We start from the raw sequence: 22,320 nt of genomic DNA, 5'->3' as shown, positions 1-22,320 counted from the left end.
TCCCATGTTCCCCCTACTGATTGCCGAGCCCTGGGGGACCCCTAACTGCACTTTCATCTAGCCCTGGAGACCAGTCCCCAAGGCCTCCTGTCTTTGCTTCATTTGCTGTTTTGGCTGCCTGTTTTTTTCTTCCTTGTCTTTTCCTTTTTCTCTCCTCCCCTTCCTCCTTTCCTCATGTTGTCCTCTCAGCCTCCCTCTGGACCCTGAAGACAGCGGTGGTGGTTTGTCCTTCTTAGGAGCTCAGTGGCCGGCGCCCAGCAGCGGAGGGATACGGGCGGTGGGGCCAGTAGTGATGGCTAGTGGCGGCGATCACAGTAGCAAATAACAAAGAGCAAAGCCCACATTTATTGAGCATTCATGTGCCAGGCACCGTACCAAGGCCTTCCTGCTTATCATTTAATTTAATCTTCACAAAAACGTACAGAGAGCGGTATCACCTCCATTTTACAGGTGAGAAAACCTGTGAGGCACAGAAAGTTCGTGAAACTCTTTTAAGACCACACAGCTGGTGAGTGGCTGAGTGTGGGTACCTGTTCAGGCCCATGGCCTTGCACCGCCTAGCCAATGTTAGTTGATTCGGTGCTGCATTCTGGAAGGCAGGTGCCTGGGTTTTCCAGCTGAGGAGACCGAGCCGGGTGGCTGGGTGACTGGGACAAGGCCACACTGGTATACGGTATAATGCCGTATGCCATATGATATATGCCATATGCCATATGCGGTATATGTCTGAGCCAGGCCTTCCTGCTCTCTTCCTTCCATGTCTCGGTGGCCTCCAGGGCCTTCTGGACTGGGGTCCAAGCCAGTGCCCTCTCCAGTTCCCATTCCTCCTCCTTCCCATCCGGGCCCTTCTCCCAGGAAGCTTGAGCACTGCGTGCGCCAGAAGGCATCCACCAGGCTGGAGCCAGAGGGCAGGAGGCAGTGGGGCATTCCGAGCCAGCCCTGGAAGAGGGGCCACAGCCTCTGAGGAGGCTGAGTGGGCAGCAGGGGACCCAGGAAGGCTGCAGCACCGGGCCGGTCTCCAGAATATCGGCTGGAAAATCAGCGAGGCAAAGATGGCTTCATTCCCTCTTAGCTCGTCTGCATTAGTCAATAGAGCAAATACTTCTTAAGCACCCCTCCTCGCACCAGGCCATCTGCTACGCGCCAGGAGAGGACGTGGGGATGATGATGGCTCGGTCTTACCCTCTGGGAAGAGAAGCAAGCCAGGGACAGCTGGGAGAAGACCATCCCTTAAGTAAAGACTTTCCCCAGGATACGCCAGAGGCACCATTCTGTGACAGGGGGACCGTGGGCTCCCAGAAACCAGAAGGGAGTTGGAAGGCATAGCAGTCTTGCCAACGCTTCTGTGGCTGGGAGTGTGGCACGTTCTGTTCCCTAAGGCCTCCAGAGATGCTTCTGGATACTTGGGAGTATTGTTGGCGGGGGGTGGGGTGGGGTCGCATGGACACCAGGAACCTGGCTGGTTCCCGGACCACTGGGCCGTCCTTGTCCCTAGAAACAGGGCCAACTCTTCTGTCAGAGGCCATACTCTCTTTTCAGTCCCCTTCCCCCTCCGTGTCCTCCTCCTCCTCCTCCTCCTCCTGCTTCTACCATTTACTATTTTATTTAAGTCAACTTTTAATTTTAGAACAATTCTAGATTTACAGAATTATTGTGAAGACCTTCCTTCCTTCTTCAGCATTCACCGCCTCCCCTATGCCGATGCGAAGCTGGCTTCTGTGTTCCTGCCCCCCCCTCCCTGCCTTCTCCCTCCCCCCCCTCCCTGCCTTCTCCCTCCCCGGAGCCTTCTGAGGAGAATTCCTCCGGCTCCGGCCCAAGAGCATCCCTTCTCTCAGCTCTCTGCACGACATCCGTCTCTGCCACTCACTTGCCTCTCCGGGCAGACGCCGCCTGGCGTGTTTACCCACCTCTTAATGCAGAGTGACGCCTGTGAGTGGAGCTTTGGTTAGTCAAGGCTGCTTGCAACAGAAAGCCGGGAGGGGGCTGGCGGGCCTGGGGGGTGCTGGACACTGGACCGGGTTTCTATGAGGCGGTCAGGGCCCCTGGGGGGAGACTAGCCTCCTGGCCCCCTGCTCTGTGCTGCTGGCTGTGGGGTGGCAGGCGGGAGCTGGGAGAGGATGAGGGGGGAGAGCAAGGGAGGCCTTCTTTTTCTGCCCTTAGTGCCCCTACTGCTAAGGGCAACAGCGTCAAGTACCCCAGTGCCCTTGCGTTAACCATCTCCAGTCTCGCCATGACCTTCGTAGTAGGCATTATTAGCTCCATTTGGGTGAGGAGACCGAGCCTCAGGGAGGCTAAAGAGGACATGCCCAGAGTCGGCAAAGCTAGGCTACAGCATAGATCTTTTGGCCTTCAGAGTGCAGGCCCTGGCAGGTGTCCCTGGGACCGTGTGCTCTGTTGAGAGAGCGTGGAAAATGTGTTCAATGGGCCATCATGTTAAGGTCACTGTAAGTGCTTCAGGGCAGGACAGTGGTTGTTCAAACCACGTGAGGATGGAAGTAGTGTCCATCCAAAGGCTGGTCCTTTCTGTCCCAGGGAGCAGCCTTCTGGAGTTCTCTTTGTAGACTGTTCGGATGCTTCGGGATGACCCTGAGCTAGACAGGGCAGGATGTGAGGACGGGGCAGTTGGAGGGCAAGGGCACAGGGCCCCGAGGGAGGCTGTCTTTGGTGGACGTGGCTAGAGTGCCTGCCCCTTTCCTGTAACAACCTTAGTGAAGAACCTAGGCCAGCCCCTTTCTACCACGTGACCTTGGCCTAGACCGTAGTGGGTTGGACTCGTGGTGGCCCCCGATCCACCACACCTGAAGCTCTCAGCTGGGCGGAGCAGATCAGTCACCTCTCCTAGGGACTGGGGTGCCAGACTGAGGGGCTGGGCAGTTTTGGGGGGCTGAGCTGCAGGGTTATAAAGAGTTGTGTCCGAGGTGGGACCACTGTGAGTCAAAGTCACACATGAGTCAGAGTTGCAGGGGAAGAGAAGCCAGAGTGAATGGGCATAGCAGAGACAGGGGTGGTGTCGCCCGAGAGAGCAGGAGAGAGAGACCTGGGCTTCTGATTTCTGGCCTTCACACTGACTAAGCACCCCTGTTCCCTTTAACTCGCACTGGCCCAAAGGGGCCCTGGGCCTTTGCTAAGCTTCAACTGCTACTCACGGAAGGGCTCAGCTCCCAAGCCCTGGACAGGGTGTGTGCCCTTCAAGGTGGGTTTCAGGAAACCCACTTGGGCACAGCACTCTCCAGTGTTGAGGAACATTCCTGTGTGGCCCACTGGGCAGGAGTGGTCTGCATTCAACAGCTGGGGACAGTGAAGCCTGGGAAAGTGGGGGTCTCTCCCAAGGTTAGAGCCCCCGAGCCGGACCTGAGAGCCAGGTGTCTTGATTCCAGGTCTGCTGCCTCTCCCACCGCCTACACTGCTCCCCTCTCTTGGTCGGTAGCTGGGTGGCCTGGGGTTGAAAGATACAGTGTGGAAAGTGCCTCGTACAAGGCCTGGTGCGCGGAGAGTCTCAGGAAGTAGGAGCTGTTATTAATGTTTTAACTTTTTTAAGCACAGCTCTGAGCTGCCGCCCACCACTCAGAAGCCTTCCTTAGTTCCCCAAATGTACACAACACAGTCTGGGGTGTCCTGGTCCAGCACACAGACTGGCCAACCTTACCCCCTACCTGGCCTGCTCTCTTCTCCCTCCCCCAGCACTTCTCCGGCCAGGGTTCCCCACATCCTTCCCGCACCCCACCTCTGAATCCTTCATGCTACTGTTGCCTGGAATTCCCTCCCTCGTCTCTCCTGCACCACCACCCCCGCCCCCCATGGACAACTCTGCCTCCTTGGGCCCACCTTCCTCTGTCCCCCCGCTGGAAGAATGGTACTTTTTTCTGCCCTCGCCACTCTCTGCCAGGTGGTAGCTTTTGTGTGGACGTGGGCCTCTCTCCGCCGGCCCACCTTGCCTAGTGTCTCCAGTGGAATCCCAGCAGAGGCAGGAAGCCGGGCTTGTTGGCCGGGTCGGGTTTGGTGGGGAGGCCTTGGAGTGAGCGTGGCCCCTGTAGGCCCTGTCTCCACCACCTGCTTGCACGCTCTCCTCTCTGGTCATGGCTAGTGGCCCAGACAGCTCTGGGCTGGCAGGGAATTTGGGAACAAATGCCAGGAGATGTGAAGGAGGCTTTTCTTAGGCTCAGCATTCTCCCCAGGGCTCGGGAGCTCAGATGGTGCAGGTTGGCACCGTGCCCAGGAGCAGAGGGACTCCAGGCAACACGGACTTCAGCCTGGAGCCAGCTGCTGGGACCTCCTCTTCCTCCGAGCCTGCCTGCAGATGTGGTGTCCCTGCCACCCCTAGTCACATGAGCGTGTGCGTGTGTGCACCCGCAAACACATGCGCACACACGCTCGCTCCAGCACCCCACAGGTCCCCGCAGTAGCCTCTTGGCCCCATTCTGTCTGCCGTCAGGGGCCGAGAATGCAAGAACCAGATGGGCTCCAGGGCGGACAAGGAAGCAGGAGCGTCTGCACCTCAGTAGGGGAAGAGGGAACCCCTCACAGGACCCGGCCCCTGAGCCCTGCTGTTCCGTCAAGTCATTAAGGATTTAAAGAAGTCCTCAGTCCAGCGCCTCCCCCACACAGACAGACTCTTTTCAGAGGGTTGAGATTCCAGCACTCTCCATGGAAACACATTTCACCAAACCCTATGCCCTGTCGGAAATACTCCTTAGGCGGAATGACCAACGCTCAGGCCTTTCCCTTTCAGCCTGCTGTCCTCGTCGGAGACAGTGAGCAGCTGTCCCCATCCTTGGGGACACTGCCCTTCACACAGAGACACGGAGGCAGACGCTCAGCCCCCAGCCTGCTTCCCGCTGCCTGACTCGCCCTGGGCTCGCCACCTCTCTTCTGACCTCTGATTTCCAGCCTTTTCAATTATCTCTGCCACTCTGCCACCTTCCGAACCCTCCATCCTCACCGCTGTTCACAGCACAGCGTCGGGTATAATAGGAGAATGACTCCATGGCTCCTGTGGCCTATAGAGGCGGCCTGTTTATGCACTGGTATCCCGAGTGTGCTCTCTATGGTGCCAGGAGCTCCAAGCTGAGCAGTCCCCAAGACCCGGGCGGTCTCCCCAGCTGCTGCTTACGGCTCTGCTCTGCCTCCCCTCCCCACCCCATCCCACCCCAACGTGGAGTCTGGGCGGACTAGCTTTCTCTGCACTTGACTTTATTCAAATGATTAAATGTCTGTCACTGTTCCCTCCTTCCCAATTCAAAACAATACTTGCTGATTTTTATATAGTGCTTACTACGTGCCACATGGCTCTAAACGAGCAACTACAAGTTTCTCTTAATCCTCGAACAACCCTGTTTGGTAGGTACTATTATTATCCCCATTTAAAGATGCAGGAGCTGAGCCACAGTGAGGTTAAGTGACTTGCTCAAAGTCACACAGCTAGAACATGGCCAGGCGAGGCCCTCCTCATACTGCTTTTTCTGTTCTTTTTGTTCCCTTCCCTCTTCTCCAATTCAGAGGAGGAACGACCCCTCCCGTTCCCAAGGCTGACCTCCTAATTGTACTCTGCCCCAGCCCTGGGCTCTTCTTCCTGGCCTTGCTTTTGGAGGCTCATCTTCCATCCTCTCTCCCCCCTCCACCCCTATTTGGCAGTATTTTCAAACTGTCCTCTGCTCTGAAAACCTCAAGAATTTCCTGAGTACTAGACCCAGTGGGACAGGTCTGTGCTGGCCCCATGGCACCCTAGGACAGATTAGAAAAAAATGGGCCCCTTTGGGTGGATGCAGCCTCTGGGAAGGCATAGTAGCTTGGTGAACAGGCTGAATTTCAGCTTCCCAACCCATCAGCAGGATTCTTTGGGACAGTGCACAACCTGGACAACCACACGTGGTTGTCTTGGATGTTGGCATCCTTATTGCCCTTCATATTCTGGTCATACTCAGCCCTGATGGCCAGTCTTCCTCTTACTTCTTTCAGGACACTCCCCACTCCTGCCTCTGCTGTCCATTGCATTTTCACCTGATGCACCCGGTTGTAAGGGTGGGCCAAATTTTGCCTGTGCTGCTCTGATACTGGCCCTCAGGGAAGTCCACCAAGAACTTGCCTCCAGCTCCACCCCATGCTCCACCTGGCTGAATCAAGACACCAGGTCTGGTGTGGCAGCCTGAAGGCACCATTCTCCCTGGTGTTGGTGCTCTCTGTACTGCCCAACTCCTGGCAATGTCCTCAAGCCTCAGTGAGCCCGATTGAACACCTTGGCTTCCCTTCCTCGTTTTCCCCCCGCACCGGTCCCAGCTACTCCTCCTTCCTAGTCCTGTCCTTTCCCTCTGTTTCGCTGTGGTCTAGGCCCTCAGCCTTTCTAGTCTGGGCTTGGGCAGTGGTTCCTAATCTTCCCGGAGCTTCCCCTAACTTTCCCCACACCAACTTCCAGCTTACACTCTACTCTGCTCTCTGCTCAAAATGTCACTCCCCTGCTCAAAAACCTTCTGTGACTCCCCATTGCTTACAGGGAAAGAAGCCCAAACTTTCAACCTGCCATTCATTGTCCTCTACCATATGTCATACCTCTCCGGGCTTAACTATTGCTCTGTAGCTGAGGGAAGCCTTGTGGAGCTAACCCTTGGCAGTGCTTTTCCATAGCTGAACTCTCTGGAAGGCTGCCAGGGAGGAGGTGGGTGGGTGGGTGGGGGGTAGGGGAGGTATTAGGGGAGGGGTGGCTCTGCCCTTGCCACCGCCATGCCTAGCAGAAGCCCTTTAATGACCACCAGCATTCTGACGGCTGTCCTGCGCCCAGGGCAGCCTGGATTAGAGCTCGGCCAGGCTGAAAATGTGGAAGGCTGTTCTCAGGGCAGGTGGGTAACACTGAGGAGCCTCTCACAGACCCGAGTCCCTTGCCCAGGGAGAAAGGCAGGTCTTCCAGGGAATTTGGTGGAACAGCAGATGGGGGGCACTTGTCTGAATGGGGAGTTAAGCCCAGGATTCCCTCCTGCTTGTGCGGCCGGCCTGCAGTGTCTCTCCCTCTCTTTCGAGTGTTTGATGTTAGGGAGGAAGTTATGGCTATCCTTCTCCCTCCTGAGGACACTGAGGCTGGGGCAGGTGAGCCCACTTGGTCAAGGTCACGCAGTGTGTACATTGGAGGCGAGATGGAGATGTGGGAGTTCCTGGCGGGGTGTCCCGTTGCCAGCCCACCTGCCCGCCCCAGGCTGGACCCAGGCTTTCAGAGCAGCGGGAACTTCCTGGCCCTCCGCTGAGGGGCTGGTTAACTCTGGCACCCGGTGGGCACCCGCACCCCCCCTCGATGAGGGGTGTATCTTCCTCTGCTCCTTTCCTGGCCCAAACTGGCACGGGCACCTGGGAAGGGCAGCTGGCCAGCCACGTGCCAGGATTAATTTAAAAATAAACCAGGGAAGAATGAGGCTTAAAAATAACCCCGGGGCTGCGTGAGGAGCTAATTGCTACTGCAGCCCCCTGTCGGGACTTCAGGGAGTGTGGGCCCCCTGCTGCCCACGTGTGGGGTCCCCTCTGCTCATCTCTTCCTGTGGGGCGTCAGGTCACAGCACAGCCAGGGGCAGGCAGCGTCCCCGAATCTGACGGTACGAGCTGGAGGCGGCTCTGCGCATCCCCGAGGGCCTCCTCCATCTCCATCGGGAGGCAGAGGCAGGAGGAGGAGGAGAGCCCCTAAGGCTGGGCAGAGACAGCCACGGGCGGGCCAAGGTCCTGGTAGGGCTTCTCTTGACCCTGCTCAGCTCTGGGCCTTGCCTCAAGACTTTCCCCTGGAAACCATCCGGTTCCAAAAGGGACTCAGGGGTCCCGAGCCCCCGCTCTTCTCAGAAGCGCCTGCGGGCGGAGTGGGTAGCCTGGTAGCGGGATTTGCTGATTACATCTCCCTATGTAGGACTCCTGACCACCACTTCTCACGAGACCCATTCTCTCGAGAACTTTGAGGCCCACCTTGACTCAGTGGGAGAAGGATGCCTGGCTCTTTGGGCTGCCCACTCCTGGTTGCCCCCCAAGAGCATCTCCAGCCTCTGAGCTGCTGTCTCTGGACCCTCAGGGCCAGAGTCAGGTGGGACGGCGGCCTGGCCAGGCCTGAGACCCTGCAGACTCCCCTCCCCCACCTCCGCCCCCAGCAGCAGCCAAGGAGGCAGGAACCACACTCCCATCTCACAGACCGGGGCTCCCCCAAGGCCCTCAGAAAGTCTTGCTGATCCCCCACCTTTGACAGAGGGTGTGATGGGGGCGGGGGGGGGGGAATGGAACACAGGGCCCAGCTGAGGACAGACTTGCAGAATCAAAGAGAAAAAGCAGAGTTTACCCCAAGCAGGGAGGCAGAGGCCAAGACTGCTAGAAGCTGACAGAAATGATCAAAGGACAAGGAGGTCCAGGGAGGTGGGAAGCAAGGTAGGAAGCAAGGGGAGACAGAGGCAGAGCTGGGAGTTGGTTGGGGAACTACTGCACAACGAGGAGGGGCTTTGGAGTCTCATGGGCCCGGCTGGGCACCCTGAGCCAAAGCTGGAACTTGGACTTCATTTGCATAATAGACACAATAATAACCACTCAGGGGCCTCCGCAGGAGGGCTTGTGAGGCGTTTATGGAGAGGCCTGGGGACACAGGGAGCTGCGATGTTGTGTGTTCTCTCCCCCCTCCTCTTGGATTCTGGTCCCTCCATTCCACCTCCGGCTCCACAAAGAGTAGAGTCGCCCCTACCACCTTCTCTGGCTCCCGGAACAAGCCAAGGACCGTGGCCCTGGGTTTCCACACCCTGTGTCTCCCGCCGCCAGGCTGCCAAATGCACTGGTTGTTTCCCTGTGGTCATCTGACTTGATTTCCCGGCAGCAGCTGGCAGCTCACGCTCCCTCTCTCCTGAAACGCTGCTCTCCAGGTTGCTCTCCAGGCTCTGGCAGGCCCCCTTTCCTGCTGCCTCCCTCCCCATGTTGTAGGTGGGGGGGGGAGGGGAGCAAGCTTGGAGCTGGCCCCGGGCTTCTCTCCCCTGTTCTCCCCTCTTCCCAGCTGATCTCGTCTAGCCACAAGACTTTAAATATTATTTCCATCTGATAACTCCCAAATGCGTTTCTCAGCTCTGGCCTCTCCCTGGAGCTCCAGACTCCTCTAACTGCCCACAGGGACTTGTACCAAGCATCTCAAAATGCACCGTGTGTCTAAACCAGAAGTCTCGGATCTCATCTCTCTACCGAACCTGTTACTCTCTGCATGTTTTCTTCTCTGTCTCAGACAATGCTAACCCTCCACCCAGTGGCTCAGATCGACGGCCATCCTTGACAATCCTCTTGCCCTGATGCCCATAGCCCTCTCCCTCCCTCTTCTCCCCCAACACATGCATCCTATCCAACATCAGGTCTGGCCCCTGGGCCGGGACGCATGGCCTCATCTCATGCCCACTCGCCGCATCCACAGTCTCCACCCTGGGCCAACCCACCCTTTCTCTCAAGACCCTGGAAGCTTCATAGGTCTTCCCAGCTTTCATCCTGAACTACGGCCATGTGACCTCCACAGAGCAACCCATCTGGTAAAAATTTAAGTCGTATCCCATAACGACCCTGCTTACAACCTTCTATGAGTCCGACCATCCTCCTTCTGTTACACTTTGAGCAAAACTCAAGCTTTTGACCATGGTATCCATGGCCCTGTAAGCCCCAGCCCTTCCAAGCTTCTGCCTCTAGGCTCGGGGCACCTGCAGCCCACTGCCCTTCCTGCTTCTGTTCCTCAAACAGGCCAAACTCTGGCCCACCTGGGGGCTTTGCATTTGCTGTCCCTCCCCCTCCCGGGCTCTTCTGTGGTTTTTACCTCATAGAGCGCCCCCCCCCCCCGGGGGGAGGATTGCCCACCCCTCTCTCTACCACATCCTCTTGGGGGTTTGGTTTAAAAAAGATTTGTTTATTTATTTTTAAAGGGAGAAAGAGAATAGGTGGCTGGGGGAGTGGGGGAGAGGGAGAGAGAGAATGTCAAGCGCACTCAAGGCACCACCCCGAGATCGTGACCTGAGCTGAAATCGAAAGTCAGATTCTTACTCGACTGAGCCACCCAGGAGCTCCACCATATCCTCCTGTCTGCTGGTCTCCTGGCACTCCCTATCAGTGAGATGATGTTTATATGTGATCATATAAGCCAGTTTATTGACTACCGACTTCCTCTGAAATGCAGACACCGTAAGGACAGAGCTGAGGCTTTGAGACCTAGAATGGTGCCTGACTCATGGAGGATGGTCGGAAGAATGAAGGGAGTGGAGGGATGACTGTGCGGTTATCGAGGGAGTGGAAAGGGCCGGGAGGCTGGGTCTGAGGACTGGTTCTGTGAATGAATTGCTGGTGGCTGGGGCAGGTCATTCTCCATCTCCCCCTGCCCCTGGCCCTGGGTCTCAGTCTTCTCATCTGGAAAAGGGAAGTGTTGCCCCGAATCAGCGATTCTCAAAGAATCCAAAGGACCCCAGGGATGGCTGTGATGCCACCCAGTGCCCAGCCGAGCCCCGGTTCTGCATGAGCCTGTCGGTGTCAACACCCTGACCTCACCCCTTTCTGGCCAAGGTTGAGGAAGATGTGCGCCATGACCTTCAGCTGGTCTGCGTGTGCTCTGCAACACGTAATCATGTGATGTCCCATACACATTTTGAGATATTAAACCATGGTGGGGACCCAGAGGCTGACGCCGGCGCCTCAGTGATTGAGCAGGGCACTGGTCTAGGTGGGAGGTCAAAAGTTGGTCCATGAGCAGGATTTCAGCTCTCAGGGCTCCGGGGGCCTCCGAGCTAGCCTCAGGCCAGGATGGCAGGACTGGCCTCCCGTGGACTCACCCTGGGCCAGCTCAGGTCCAGAGGCATCCCGGGCAGAAGGGTGTCTGCAGCCTCTCTCCAGGGCACCCACCCCCCCGTAAGACAGCACTGACTGGGGTCAACCTGCTCTCAGACCCTGGCTGCCTCCCACACCCCACCCACGACTACCGTGGGAGCTGCCAGCCGGGGGTGCCGCCCTTTCCGGTGGGAGGCTCCGGCATTCCAGCTGTCCCAGGGGCTGCCGCAGTGGACTTGCTCTTGCTGATAAGCGGGACCTTGGCCATGGTCAGAAACGTTCTCTCTCTGAAAGGGGTGACTTGGAGGTCCTGTACAGAGCTCTATTCTTGGGACTGGACACAGAGGAAGTCCCTCCAGGGCTCAGCCAGAATGGGTTGAAGTGGGGACAAGACTATAATCCTGTGTAGTGTGCTTCTTAGGAGGGGCTGGAAGCTGAGGCCAGGAGGGGGTCCAACAGAGACCATCAGCGCTGTAAGGGGCTCAGACACACCAGCCCAATCTCTCGTAGGGCAGGTGGGGGATGGGAACTGCTATGGGTCTCCCATGTAGGAAAGAGCTGAGAAATGGTGGAGGGGATCGTGTGTCCCACTTTCCCTAGCTCAGCTGCAGTCAGCTAAGTCATTAGTCATGGCTCTGAGAAAGGACACCCAGCCCACCTCTGTGAATCTGGTGGCTGACCCTGAGGAACAGGAAGGGGACCTCGGGGCCTTTATGGTGTTAGGGAAGATGAGTGCTTCCAACTCTGGGGCTCTGAGCTGGGCATGACACCCAAGGGGAGGGCTGCAACTGAATTTGGGTCCAGGTTTCTCTCTCTCTGGCCCTGCCTGGAGGGGGATCAAAAACCAAGAGCTGCCCCAGAGGGTCTTACCCTGTCCCACCTTCTCCATGGAAAACCCATGATGCAGGGTCATATTGAAGAGGGAGTCACCTGGCTCAGCCAGACCAAAGGTCCCTAATTTGTTCCCAGGTGAGTGATGTTCACATGGCTGAGAGGCTTCGCTGAGGCTGACCTCCTTCCCTGGGGTCAAGAGCAGTCTGAGACCTAAAGCTCTGAAGATGGAACCTGTCCCTAGGGCCCCACTGAGACTCTCAGTCCTCTTTACCTGGGGGAGGGGGGGAGGGGGTTACGGCCCCTTCTTCCAGGGGTATCCACTGATTCTGGCTGTGTTTGCCACCTGGCTCACCCCAGCAGCTTTGGCTTATGACCTCCAAAGATGTTTTTCCTTAGCTGACCCTTGAATGTCTCCTGAGTACCAAGGAAACCCAGAAAGAAAACGCTAGCCCCTGGCTGGCAAGCGGCCCAGGCTCTGAAGTCCAGAATGCGGATTCTAATAAGCGCTCTCCTCCTTTGTGTTTCCCAAGCCTGCTGCAGGTCCCCTTCCCCTGGGGAATGTTTAAAACTTACAGGTCTCTGGGCCTCTAAGGCCCAGTGAATGGAGTCTTAGGGCCAGGCCCCGACACCCATAGCTCTGGTTCCAGGCAGTGGCTGGTACTGGGACAAGCGTCCTACTCGGGAGCTCAAGGGCCATCTTACCTGTCCCTCCACACACAGGGGAGCAGATGACTTGCCTGAGTTGCCCCTGACAAAGCCCCCTCTCTTACTCACTGGCCGCTCCTAAGAACCATCACTGAGTTCTCATTTTTAGGCTTGGGTTCCCATCCTGTTCAGAAAGATGGCATTGACGACTACGGGAGACTAAGACCACCCCGTGACAACTGTCCCCATACGGCGCTGCCCCTTCTGCCCTCCTTAGGCTGATGCGAACTTCCGCAATGCCTCTACACCTGTGCCGTGGGAATAACTCCCCTTTGGCCACTGTCTAGGAGGCGAGGGCAGCTGTGTTCCATGGGGAGGGCGTGATTTAGGTTTGGAGGGCCCTGAGTTGACTCCTGCTCCCACATCACCACCTTGGGATCGCTGGAAGTGACCTGATTTCTTTCGCTCTCTGGTTCCTTCACTGGCAAAGTAGGAGGAATGATACTTATGCCTCGGGGTTACCAGGAGCCTTGGAAGAGACACTGTATGACCGAGTGCTTTATAAGCCAAGGACTGTGCGAGCTTTATACTCCCTGTTCTGCCTCTTGCCAGCAGTCAGCCTTTGGGTGTGTTCCCTAAGCCCTCTGAGCCTCAGGATCCTTGTCTGTAAGATGGGCATTGCCGTAGTGCCACTGTGGCCGTGGCCGTGAGGACTGAATGAGGTGATGCATATAATAGGTTCTGCCCAGAGAAACCTCCCAGCAAACGGCAGCTTGGGCTCCTAACCACGGAAACTGAGCCTGGCTCTGTGCGGAGAGGCTGCTTCATGTCAGGTCTAAGATCTGGATGAACAGCCAGTCCAGGACAGGCCCTTCTGGTGCAGCAATCTCAGGCTCGCTCCTGCCTGCAGCCGCCAGTCCCCAAGGTCCCGGGGAGCTCCTCTGCACTAACAGGAGGTCTGGGGCTGTCCCGGAGGAAAGGGCCACTTCCTGCCTGAGCCCCTGGCATAGTTCTCTCTGGGCTGCTCTACTGGGGCCTGACAGTCTGGGTCCCTGGAGAGAGCCCCCAGACAGTCCTGTGGCTGGCCGGCTGGAATGTGCCTCTCCGGATGTTTCTGAGATGGTTATTTCTGCGTTGGGACTGTGGTCAGGAGGCCCTACACATTCCTGAACAGGGACACTGAGTCCGTGCCAAGCTGCGAAGCCTCGAGCAGAGAGGAAGGGGTCTGAGAGCTGGGGTCTGGGGTTGTCCATGCAGGAAATATCTATACCGTGTCGTGCGACAGTGGTGCCTGGTTCGGCTCAGTGCTGCCGCCGGGGCTCCTGCCTACCATCCACAAACCTGGGTTCACTCTGGTCTCTAGAGTGGCCTTGTGGCCAAGAACAGGAAGTGTGGGAGGAAAAGCTCCCCCTGGGGGCTGAGGTCTTCTGGGTGACCAAGGAAGGCAAGGGTGAAGGGAGACAGTCAGGATTCAGGTTCATCCCCCTCTGACTCAACTGGAATCCTGGGAGCACCCACTGGTTCAGCTGGGGTGATGAGGACACCCCCAAGGGCTCAGCCAAGGTCATGGAGGCACCTGCTATTAGACTGAGGTGATTCACTGGTTCAACCATGGTCATGGGGGTGCCCGTGGGTCGGGGGATCCAGGCAGGAGGGCACAGAGTGGGGGCGCACTTCCCTCTTCCAGCACCTAGGCAATCAGGTCCACCCACCAGAGTCCAGAATCCTGCCCCTCTACGGATCCACCTTGGCCCTGACCCTGGCCCCTGCCACTCTCCTTGGACACACTCATGCCCCTCAGCCTGCCCCATGCTGTTCCCTCATCGAGAAAGTTCTCACTGCCCATAGAGTCCCCACGCCTCATTCGAGCTCCCTCAGGGGCTATCTGCCCCAGGAAGACTTCTCAGACCCCTACCTGGAGAGTCTACTGGGATTTACTATAAATAACATTCAACTGTGGTTTCTGGATTCCACTGGACCAGAGTCTCCGTGGGGAAGGAGTTGGGTCTTCGTTTTCTATTCTTTCCATGCCAAGTATAGTGCCTTGTACTCAGGAGATCTCAATGATTTTTGAGGTGCTGGGGGCGTCCCTCTTTGGGTCCTTGGACTCACCAGGCTGCCCCCTTGAAGAGCAAGAAATCAAAACATCTCAGGGTTGGAAAGAATCTTAAAAGCCATTTATTGTAGCCCCCAATCTGATATATGGGTAGTGTGATGATCTTTTTGACATGTCAGCTTGGCTAGGTTAAAGCCCTTAGTTATTAATCAAACACTAATTTAGGGGTTGGTGTGCAGCATTTTGTAGATGTAATCAAAGTCCATAATCAGTTGACTTTGAGTAAAGGAGATTATTTTATATTATCTTAGATAATCTGAGTGGGCCTGATTTAATCATTTGAAAGGTCTTAAGAGCCAAGCTGAAGGTTCCCTGAAGAGGAAATTCCGCTTGTGGACGGCAACTTCAGCCCATGCTAGAAAGACTTCCAGCTTCCTGATGGTCTCCCTTTGGATCTCACAATTGCCTTCCAGCCACTACTATCACATAAGCCAAGCCTTCATAATATATCTTTTAATATAGCTCTCCTATAGATTTTGCTTCTCTGATTGAACCCCAGTGGATACAGGTATCCTCTGCAGCTTGCCCACCCAGTGTCTTCTTGTATGCTTCGTGTGATGGGGAGCTTTCCACCTCTCAAGGCAGCACAGTCCATCTTTGGTCAGCTTCAACTCTAACTAAAGTTCTCCCTATTTTCAATTTGATTAAGTCTTTCTGTGGACTTGACCCACTGCTGCTGGTTCAACTCCTTGGGCCCAATCAGCCCAAGGTTGGTTCTTCAATCTTGCAATAACCCAGCAGATATCTGAAGGCACCATGCGTGCTCTCCACGCCTGTCCCTGCCAAGTGTCATTCATGTGACACATTGCTTCCTTCCTCTGATCACCAGTGTGTTGATGACCCTCTTAAAGTCTGGCCTTTATGCACCTGCCAGCTGCATTCCACATCACTGCTGGCAACCGAATGGATGCATCTAGCGGTCAAAGGACCACCGGCTTGGAGACCCCCTGGGCTTTTGGTGTCTGGATCCCAGCCCATGGGAAGCTGGGGGCTCCTCTTGAAGGAAGAAGTGAGCCTCTTCTAATGGTGACTAAAGGCCGCACTGCTCCCTTGGGACTTGGGAGTGGAAGCCAGTTTTCCACTCGGACCTTTCGTCTCTGGGGCACCCCTTCTCCGTGGACCTGAGGAGCTTCCCTGGCAGATGGGAGAGGAATGAAGGACAATTGAGGACAGCAGAGACCCATTTGCGGGCTTCTCCATGGGGCAAGCCCTTCTTCACTGCTCTCCTCCCTCCCCCGACCCACGTGATCAGACAGCCTGTGCCTCACCTAGCCTCCACTTCCTGCTTCCTCTGGGGCCAGCCACAGCCCCTCTCTAGCCTCAGTCAGGATCCACCAGCTCTGAGGCTGCTGGCTCTCATAGTCCACAACCAGATTCCTAGGGACTTTTCCAGCTCTACTCATTCTTGTTCTTAAAACCACAGTCCACATCTCAAGTTGATTCCCCAAAGTCAGGTCTCCTCGCTACTCCAAGCGTGGACTATGAATCAACAGCATCAGTACCCCGGAGGCTTGCTAGAAATGCAGAAGCTCCGGCCTCACCCCAGACCTCCTGATTCAGAATCTGCATTTAAACCAGATCAACCCCATCCTTGCCTGCACAGCAGGGTTTGCAAAGCATTAATGTCACCACATTGCTGAGCAGGACTTGTTCCCTTCGCCTGAGGAACATCTCTGTGCAGGTGGAAGACTGAGGCATGCCACGGAAGCGTCTGCTCCTCTCACAAGTTCAGGGGCAGCAGGAGAGAGAGAGAGAGAGCGAGCCGGAAGGATTTATCTAAGAGAGGAGAGAAAGAACCCTGTTTCTAGCTCCCAGGCCAGTCTCCTGCTTTGAATTCCCAGCAGCCACGTGCCCCCTCACAAAGGGGTCCTGTGTGTCACTGAGGGAAGGAGGGGAAGCAGGAGCAGCGAGGAGTCGGCTTTTGCGAAGAGGGAGGGTGGGAGCCAGGCCCCAGCCTGGCAGGGATCCCAGGAGGCCACAGGACCAGGAGGACTGGAGCAGATTCCTCTAGGTGGCTGCTGAGGCCGGCTCTGGAAAACGGGCGGGTGAAGGTGTGACTTGTGGCCGTAGCTTGGGATGGGGTGAGGGGTAGGTCCCCAGGAGCTGCCTGGGAACTGCCTTAGCCAGGGGCAGTTTGTGGACAACGAGGAAGTGTGGACAAGCTGGGAGGTGGTAGCATCGTTGGGACCCCTGACTGCTCTCTCCACAGCAACTAGGGTCTCGAAAGGCATTTGTCAGGTAGCTCTCTGCTGACCAGAGGCTAACAGGGGGGTCAGGAGGAGACCCAGGGCTAGCGGAGCAAGCCATCTCTTCCTTAAGAGCCTGCGGCGGCAGGGGGGCAAGAATACTAAGGGAGTTGTCGGTAAACAGGGCTTCAAGGCCAGCTCTGAGAAGAACCGTTAAGTGTAGCCTTGACCATGTCCTTTCTCTGATCTGAATTTTCCCCTCCACTCTCTAAAATCAGAGGGTCAGAGCTAAAATTCTGATTTCTCTTTGGGCAAAAGACTCATGAAGGCGAGAGATCCTGACGCGGAGGCCACAGCCGAGTGTCCTGCGTGGACCCTGGTTATGCCATCCAGCATCATTTGTGACATTCATATGGAAGAGATGGCAGGGACTCCGTGGGGGTAGGGGGAAGGGGAGGAGGGGACGGCTCTGTGAAAAGATACTCCCTACAGCCCTGGGTGGGAACCCTGGCACAATCATTCTATATTTGTAGGGTCCTGGGCCAATTTTCGAATTCCTCTGAGCTTCCCTTTCCTTAATGGTGACAGAATGAGAAGGCCAGCCCTCCCAGGGCAGCGGTGAGACTGCAGGCTGTGAGGAGCGCCCCCGACACCCGGCGATGTGTAAGAGACAACACGTCAGTTCCCTGCGTCCAAGGCAGGGGTGGGGCGGGAGGGGGCGTCTATCTGGGTCTCTGATAATGCTCTCTGTCAGAGCTGGGTCTCTTCCCTTGCTGCTGGCTGACTGCAGGGAAATCACTTCTACATTTTTTTTTTTTATTACAAAATCAACTCACAGATTCACCGTTTGTGTCGCCAGCTGAAAGCTGTTTATAGTGGTGATTTGCACTACACTCGTCTGTGCTTGTTTATGTTTTCTTCGAAAATACTTATTGTGTTTGTTCTGTCCCTGCTCTGACCAGGCGTGTGTCTTCTATTTCTGGTCCTCTTCTCGCCCCCACGCCCTCCATGTCTCCACCCCCCAACCGTGATGCATGGGAACTGGACATGTAGGTAGGAGGCATGACAGTCAGAAGGACCTCTCATCAAATACAGACTCTTTGTAGATGAGGAAACTGACGGTCACAGAGGACCAGCAACTGAGCTAAGTGGAGCTGGAACTCTTGCCTCCTTGCTCCAATCCAGTGTGGGTTCTCCTACCAATGTGCACCTCACTGTCCTTGACCAGTTTTCTGCAGGGTCTGAATGCTCAGGAGAGGGAGCATTGCCCCTGAGCCTGGATCTCAGGCAGACTCCAGGCATGGGTAGGATCTGGAAAGCCTGGATTAGGGGAATGGCATTAGGAGAATACAGAGAAGGGTGTGGCAGTCTCTGGTACCCAACCCCACCGTTCCCCACCTGTTAGGAGGGAGCAGAGACATCCATGGTCTCAGTAATCCTTGGGAAACGGAGAAGTTCCCTTCTGTGGAGGAGTAATAGTAATAATGCATGAACAATAATGTTAATTACACTGATCATTGCTGATATTGTTTATGAAATACGGACTCTGTACCAGGCACTTCCTTTCTATTGTCCATTTCATCCTGGGAAGCAGATATTATTCTCCCCATTTTGCAAATGACAAAACAAGCTCAGAGACACTAAGCAACTTGTCCAAGATCATATAACTAGTGGTGGGGGTCTGGGGGAGGTGAGTGGAGAGGTAGGTTGAGAGACGAACCCAGGCATTCCGGCTTCTAAGCCAGAGCCTCCCTCCCTAGACACCACAGAGAAGGCTTGTGTGGTCAAAGCAGAGGGGTGGCCTGTGGGCACGGAGGAAGGAAATGCTGACCCAGAGTGGGCAGTGGAACTGTTCCAGGCTGGTTGTCCCTCCGCCCCACCCCAGCAAGTCAACAGAGGACAGGGAACAGTGGAGTGAAAAGCAACCAGAGGTCTTGCTGCTAAGAGAGATGGGGGGTGGTGAGAACAGGCTAGGGGGATGGAGAGAACTCCAGTGGGGTCACCCAAAGGCCTTGGTTCTAATCAGGGTTGTGCTTGCAACTTGCTGTGTGACTTTGGGCAAGTCACTCCCCTCTCTGGGTGTGTGGATGGTTGCTGAGGTCTCCCTTCACTCTTCTATTTGAGGACACTGGGATATATTGGGTGACATGTCACTCCTGTACTTTCCTCCTTCTTGGAAAGATGTAAAAAGTGCAGGTTCCTTCCTGAACTGCCTGCTTGATTTCACAATCTAAGGACTCCAGGGCCACGTGGTGGGTGATGGGAGCCTGTGCTCGGCAGAGAACAGGCCGGGAGCTGAGGAGAGAGCAGAACAGGTTTTCTGCCCCAGCTCCATCAGCTAATCAATCACCCAGCCTCTTGTTGCCTTAGAGCCCCAAGGATTACAGGGGCCCTCATGGGAGAACAGCACCTGTGAGTCTGCGGCCGTCTCAGGTAGGGGCTGGTGCTGGGCACAGCTCTGCCACGTGGTCTGGGTTGGTCAGGGGCCAGGGTATGGGGGAGGGGAGCCGCAGGCTGGCGGCAGCGTGTTGGAGGGAGAGGTTCTCTCCTGGGAAGGGCTTTGCCAGGGGGAAAAGACAAGCCTTGGCTCCTCGGTGCCCTCAAGATACAAGGGTCTGGGCTGAGTTCTTGAAGAGGAGAAAGAACTGGCAGGGAAGCTAGGGCATGGGAGTCAAAGAGGCTCCGTTGAATCTGGGCGGTGCTATGCGTTCAAGCCACAAGGTCATGGGTGAGTCATCTGCACGTAGACCCTTAGGTTCCTCTGCTGAAAAATGGGGGTAATAAGGCCCGTCTTGAGGGGTTGGTGAGAGAATTGAATGAGAGTGTATAGAGCCTGACAAAAAGTAGCCCACGAATGGTGGCTGCTAGTGTTATTGCTGCTGTCCCTGCTGTTCATAATAATAACAAGAGACATCCTGACCAAGTGGAAGGAGCTGAGGCCTGGGAGTCAGGTTTGGTTAAGCCTTAGCTGTGTGACTCCTATCACCTCTCTGGTTCCTTATCTGTAAGAGGAGGGGGCGGCTCTGGCTGATCCTGAGTCCCCTCCCAGCTCTGACAGCCTCTGAGCTATGAATAGATGGGGCTGGGGCCCCGGAGGAGTTTAATGACTCAACAGCCAGAGAGGTTAAGCTTTCCCAGAAAAGAGTTTCCATTTGTGTTTGATGAACTTAGGGCACAACAAAGGAAGGGTTTCCTGGCTGGGAGGCCAGGGATGAGGGAGCTGGAGGAATCCTTGCAGCCCATGGAGACTGTGACTAACCAGGTGAATGACTAACTCAGACCCTGCTGACCCTCAACCAATCAGGGCTGCCCGAGAGCACCCTGCGAGCTGGCATCACTGAGCACGTCCTGGCCATGCCAATTTTAGCTGGCTCTGGGCTTCACAGCATATGGAGGCAGAAGACGCAGCCAAGAGACCGGCAGGGAAAGAGCACTGGGCTTGGAGTCAGAAGATCCAGCTTGAGGCTCTAACTTCGTTGCTCACCAGCTGCATGACTTTGGGGGAGTCCCTTTCCCTCCTCTCCCTCCATGTCTTCATCTGTGCAACAGAGCTAACAATACCCGCCCTAGCAACTTTCCGAGCAGAGAAGGCTGAGAATCAGGAGATGAGATGAGTGTGTTCTGGGATCACTACGTGGCAGGTGCTATCATTTTTCTATCCCGATGTGAGTCCTGGTGCCTCAGGAGACCCAGAGGGGCCAGGTGGACAGAAGCTGTTGCCTCTGGGTTTTGGGTCACCATCAGTTTCACACAAGGTCCCTTCTGGCCATCTGATCATAACACAGGCAAGCTTGTCTTAGAGCAGAGCCCTTGTGGACATTTCCAGCCAGATGGTGTAGCCAGAGAGAGAGGTGACAAAAAGCCAGGGCTGGTTGGGTGGGGCAGGAAGTGGGCAGTGCCTTTCTGGGGCCCCCATAGAACTCAGGTGGTGCTTCGATGTGGTCTTTCCTCTTGCCCAGTGCTATAGCAATAAATATCACCAGAATAGCATTCTGTCTGCTTCTATCCCCAGCTGTTAGCATCTGTCTGGGTAAGGACTACACTCACTTCGGGAAACGGCAGGGACAGAGGGCCAGGATGATGCCTTTTCATTTCTGCACCCCTTCAGCCCCCTCAGTAGCATTCTCTGAGTGCTCATGTGGGCTGCCGGGTCCTATGCCAGTGCTGGGAGGACAGAGATGGGAACCACAGGGTCCTGCCCACACAGAGGTTAATTGTAAACACATCCCCTAAAATGTAAATAATCATGTAAGAAAGCCTACACCGTGTCACACTGGCAGTACCGACAGAGCATCCTGCACTTGTCTAGAGCGGTGGCCTTGGATGGTCTAGGAGACTTCAAGGAGGAAGTGGGATTTGAGCTGGACCTGGAAGGTTAGCTTGGACAAGATAAGAGAAGACAGAGAAAAAGGTGTGCCCGATGGGCACACTTAAGGTGTTCTCAGGAGACAGTACGGCTGCGGTGGAGGGATCATGTCAGTAAGAAGTGAGAAATGAAGTCGCAGATAAAGTTAGAGCCAGCGATGAGGGTCATTAAAATTTGAGATAAAGAGCACGGACCAGATTCCACGGGTAGCTGGAAGCCATTGAGGGCTTCTGAGAGGGTATTGGTACGGTCAGAACTGCACACTGGGGAGATTCTTTCTGGCGGGGTTGTCTGCAGGGAGCTTGTTCCATGGGGAGTAAGGCTGGAGGCAAGGTCGTTTGGGAAGTTACTGTGGAGCTAGGGACCATGGGACTGAGAAAGGAGCACATAATCAGAGGCACCACTTGTGGGAAGAGGAAGGGGGAAGACCCAACTCGCTGTTCAGTGCTCCTGAAACCCTAGCAGGTGGCAGGGAAGTGGGAGAGAGAGGCTGCTTTCTGGGCAGGTCTGAGTCTGACTCTTCTGCCCTAAACACCAGAGTCAACAGGACCCAGAGGTGCCCCCATTTGGGCCACATCCACTCCTGGGGCCCTTTTTTCCTCTTCTAAGAGGGGAATCCAGATTCTACATAGCAGAGTTCCCCCTGAACCCCAGAGAGGAGTGGAGCCCTGGGCCAAAGTCCTGCAGTGCGTAGACTGCAGGAACAGTGCCCAGTCCTGCCTTTCACCCCCTCAACCTCTGTGGACTCCCAGGAAAACACTGCCATCTTGTCATGGGCTATGCCAAGTGGCGACGAGCCCCTGGGAGCTCAGCCAAGGCAAGGAGAGGGACCAGAGAGAGAAGAAATGGGAAAGATGGAGGCCTGGAGGCATCCCAATGGGCTTTGGGGGAAGGTGGGCTGGGAGCGTGCCAGCCCCGGGCGGAAGGCTTGAGATCATTTTAGCCAACTCTTCATGGTCTGGAGGTGAGCCTGAGACCCAGACAGGAGAAGGGACTCGCCCAAGGTCATATAGCGGGAAAAATGATGGAGCTGGGCTGGAATCAGAGTCTTGGGAGCCGGGAGGAGCTTACTCCTATCTGGACACTTCCGAATAGACTGGAGATTCCGGAACATCCATTTGCGTGCTTTGTGTGTGTGTGCCTGTGTCTGCCCTGTGTGTGTGTACTTGTGTGTACATGTTCCTGTGCCTATCTTGTGAGAGAGTCTGGGTGTGTGTGTGGCCTGCTGCACGGCTGTTTGGAGAAGGGAACTGAGGCCATTCCTGCAGGGTGACTGTTTTTCCCGGGACAGCAGAGAAGGCAGAAAGAGCTGGATCTGGCTTCCAGCACCAAATCTGCTGCCTTAAGAAAATTAAAGGCACTGGCTGGCTGTGCCCAAACTCTGGGAGCTG

General features: G+C 55.7%; 1 protein-coding gene across 1 annotated transcript in view; it reads right to left on the bottom strand.

The window, feature by feature from the left end:
• The window catches only part of KCNK3 (potassium two pore domain channel subfamily K member 3), a 37,885-nt gene that overhangs the window by 14,497 nt on the left and 1,068 nt on the right, over window positions 1-22,320 (bottom strand). The gene's annotated exons all lie outside the window — the stretch shown is intronic.

This window comes from Meles meles, chromosome 15, assembly GCF_922984935.1.
Source record: "Meles meles chromosome 15, mMelMel3.1 paternal haplotype, whole genome shotgun sequence".
NCBI lineage: Eukaryota > Metazoa > Chordata > Mammalia > Carnivora > Mustelidae > Meles > Meles meles.
The sequence above is the reverse complement of the archived record's forward strand: the minus strand, read 5'-3'. Positions and strand labels throughout refer to the sequence as shown.